Source organism: Mastomys coucha, chromosome X (genome assembly GCF_008632895.1).
Source record: "Mastomys coucha isolate ucsf_1 chromosome X, UCSF_Mcou_1, whole genome shotgun sequence".
NCBI classification, from domain to species: Eukaryota; Metazoa; Chordata; class Mammalia; order Rodentia; family Muridae; genus Mastomys; species Mastomys coucha.
In genome coordinates, this window is record NC_045030.1 from 13954969 (window position 1) to 13959137 (window position 4169).

At 39.7% G+C, this 4169-nt stretch overlaps 2 pseudogenes; one reads left to right on the forward strand and one right to left on the reverse strand.

Annotated features, from left to right (window-relative positions):
- Positions 1-49: 49 nt before the first annotated feature.
- Positions 50-991, forward strand: LOC116091136 (annotated as a pseudogene).
- Positions 992-2108: 1117 nt separating this feature from the next.
- Positions 2109-2230, reverse strand: LOC116096120 (annotated as a pseudogene).
- Between the last annotated feature and the right edge of the window lie 1939 nt (positions 2231-4169).

Here is a 4169-nt window from a genome sequence, read left to right on the forward strand (position 1 = left end):
AAAAAAAAAGAAGAAGAAGAAGAAGAAGAAGAAGAAGAAGAAGAAGAAGAAGAAGAAGAAGAAGAAAATCTGACATTGTCTTATAGACATGGACACTATAGATATTTCCAATTTAAATAGGCAGTTTTTATTTAGGCCTAAAGATGTTGGAAGACCCAAGGCTGAAGTTGGTGCAGAATTCCTAAATGACAGAGTGCCTAACTGCAATGTGGTCCCACATTCCAACAAGATTCAAGATTTTAATGACACTTCTACTGACAATTTCATATTATTGTATATGGCCTGGACTCTATCACAGCCAGAAGATGGATCAATGGAATGCTGATATCTCTTCTAAATTATGAAGATGGTGTGTGGGATCCAAGCTCCATTGTACCTTCAAAGATAGGGGGACAGAAGGCTTTAAAGGAAATACCTAAGTGATTTTGACCAGAATGACTGTATTGAGTGCACTCTGGAACTTTACCCACCACAGGTCAATTTCTCTATGTGTACCATTGCATCTGTGCCCAAGCTCCCAGAACACTGTATCAAGTATGTAATGATGTTGTGACCTAAAGAGCAGCCTTTTGGAGATGAGATTCCATTAGATGGAGATGACCCTGAACATATTGGATTTTCCAAAAGTCTGTAGAGAGAGCATCACAATATAACATTAGAAGTATTACCTACAGACTCACTCAAGGGGTAGTAAAATGAATCATTCCTGCAGTAGCTTCTACAAATGCAGTCATTGCAACTGTGTGTGCCACTGAGGTTTTCAAGATAGCTACAAGTGAGTACATTTCCCTTAGTAATTACCTGGTATTCAGTGATGTAGATGGACTGTACACTTACACATTTGAAACAGAGAGAAAGGAAAACTGTCCTGCATGTAGCCAACTTCCTCAAAACATTCAGTTTTCCCCATCAGCTAAACTACAAGATGTCTAAAGACTATCTAACCAATAGTGCTTCTCAGCAAAGTCTCCAGCTATCACAGCCACACTAGAGGGGAAAACAGGACACTACTTATAGTCAGTAACGTCTATTGAAGAACGAACAAGGCCCAATCTTTCCAAAACATTAAAAGAACTGGGACTAGTTGATGGACAAGAACTGGCTGTTGCTGACATCACAACACCACAGACTGTACTACTATTCAAACTTCATTTTACTTAAGGAAGTAAAATTATCTGCACATAATAGAAAATTCATAGAAATAATATACTTTATAAGTGGTATAGAATTGAAGAACCAGGAAGATGAAGCAGAGGGGAACACCTAAGAAAGGAAATTTAATTGGTGTCATTTTTAGCATTAGTGTGGCTAGAATTTGATTTATATATATGTATATACATATATACATATATATAAATGGATGACTCTCTTTTAACTTTATACATTTCTCTTGAAGACTGAACTTTGAGGTTGGACTCGTAAGCATTTTTCATTTTAGTAATATGGAAAACTATGCCTCCAGGAAAGAGTACAAACAAATGTATCGCTTCTTTAAAGCAAGACAAACATTGTCTTTTGTGTTAGTTTGTTGTGGTCAAAGAGCATATTCCTCAACGTGCATTTGAATATCCACATGTATAGAAATGTATCCTTGAATGGAAATGAGGAATTATGTATTTTTGTTTGTTTGGTTGGTTGGTTGGTTTTTTTGAGACAGGGTTTCTCTGTGTAGCCCTGGCTGTCCTGGAACTCACTCTGTAGACCAGGCTGTCCTCAAACTCAGAAATCTGCCTGCCTCTGCCTCCCAAGTGCTGGGGTTAAAGGTGTGCACCACTACTGCCTGGCTTTTATACCTCATTTGTAAAAAGCTATATATTGTAAGATGATAATGGGCAAAGGCCAATTTTAGGGTGACATCCAGATAACTTATACTTCTCTGGATAATCCTATATGTTATGATTCTTTCCTGCAATCCTTTTTGTTTGTTTGTTTGTTTGTTTGTTTTTGAGACAGGGTTCTCTGTGTAGCTGTGGCTGTCCTGGAACTCACTCTGTAGACCAGGCTGGCCTCGAACTCAGAAATCTGCCTGCCTCTGCCTCCAAAGTGCTGGGATTAAAGGCATGCACCACCACTGCCAAGCATGTCTTTTTTTTTAATCTTTCTTTTTATCTTGTCACAACACCCATTGAAGTTAAACAACACAACATGTTGCCACTTCACCCAAAAGTGGTGTTTTTCACTCTGCCCCTTCTTGACGACTTAGATGAATTGTGTCTTAAGAACATTAAATATTTACAACCTGACATCTAGAGTATATCAAACACAGGCAGTTTCTTCATTACTACTCATATAATTGTGACTATCCATGTGTGCATTAATTATTGCAGTTTAACGTGTCTGTGATAATTTGTAAACAGTATTATAGATTAATACTTGTGCATGAAAATACAAAATATTTTCATATATTTGTTTGCAATGCCACAGAGATCAGTATGCACAAATTTAAACTAAGACATGGCTGTTCAAAGAAAAACATTTTTAATATTTATTTATATTTATTATATGTAAGTACACTGTAGCTGTCTTCAGACACACCAGAAGAGGGCATCAGATCTCATTACAGATGGTTGTGAGCCACCATGTGGTTGCTGGGACTTGAACTCAGGACCTTCGGAAGAGCAGTCAGTGCTCTTAACCTCTGAGCCATCTCTCCAGCCCAGAAATTTTTTTTAAAGATTTTTTTTTTTTATTTATATAAGCACACTGCCGCTGTCTTCAGACACACACCCAGAAGAGTGCATCAGATCCCATGACAGATGGTTGTGAGCCACCATGTGGTTGCTGGGATTTGAACTGAGGACCTCTGGAAGAGCAGTCAGTACTCTTAACTGCTGAGCCATCTCTCCAGCTCCAAGAAAATTGATGTTTAAACAGTTACCATTGATGCTTTTGCATTATTTATTAGTAAAGTTGCACACCATCTACTTTAAAAAAAGAAGAAGAAGACCTACAGAGTCAACTAACCTGGACCCATGAGGGCTCACAGAGACTGAACCACCAACCAAAGAACATGCAGGAGCTGGACCTAGGTTCCCACCCCCATTTGTAGCAAATGTGCAGTTTGTTATTCAAATGGGTCCCCTAACAATTGGTGTGGGGGACTGTCTCTTACTATGTTGCCCGCCAATGGATCCCCTTTCCTTACCTGGACTGCCTGGTTCGGACTCAATAAGAGAGGAGGCGCTTAGTCCTGCTCAGACTAGATGTCCCAGGGTGGAATGGTACCCAAGGTAGGCTTTCCTTTTCTAAGGAGAAGGGGAGAGGGTGATGGGAGGAAGGATTTGTAAGGGTAGGAGTAGGAGGAGAGGAAGGAAAGAGGCTGTGATTGGGATGTAATGTGGTTAAAAAATAAATTATGGGGAAAAAGAAAGCAAAGGTCCAGTGGGTGTCCTGGCAGACTATAATGCTAGCATAGTAGACAGTGGGGATTGACACAAGTTTCAAGGCCAGCCTGGTCTACATAGTTCCAGTTCAGTCAGGGCTACATAGTGAGATCCCATCTCAAAAACAAGCAAAAAAAAAAAAATGGCTGGGGACATGCCTCAGTCTGTAAAGTGCCTACCACACAAGCAAAACAACTTGACTTCAAATCCCCAGAACCATGTCAAAGGCCTAACCGTGCACACCTGTAATCACAGCAGCTAGGTGGCAGGAAGAGCTCATTGAGCAGCAAACCCAGCAGGACTGATGAGCTTCAGGTTGAACCCCTGTCTCAAGAAATTAAAGTCAAGCACAACCCAGGAAAGACACTTGATGTTGACTTCTGGCCTCTACACGCACATGTGCACACACTAACAAGTGCATATGCCACACACATCTATACACAAGTATGCTCGGGCACATGAGAGCATGTGGACACACACACATATATACACACACACATAAATAGTCAACAAATGAGTAAATGTTTAGAAATTCCAAGTAACGAGAAGAAAGGTGATTATAAACATGGGTGTTGAAATAAAAAAGAAAATTCTTGAAACCAAAGTTGCTTGGTCCACTTGCTTACTTATTTTACTTTTGTTATTGTTTCTTGAAAGGTCTTACTATGTAGCCCAGAGTAGCCTCAAATTAGTTATTCAGCAGAAGACAAACTGATCTCCTGTTTCAGCCTCCTAAATGCTGGGGTTATAGGCTCCAAAGTTGGCTCTTTCAAAAACTAAAATAAG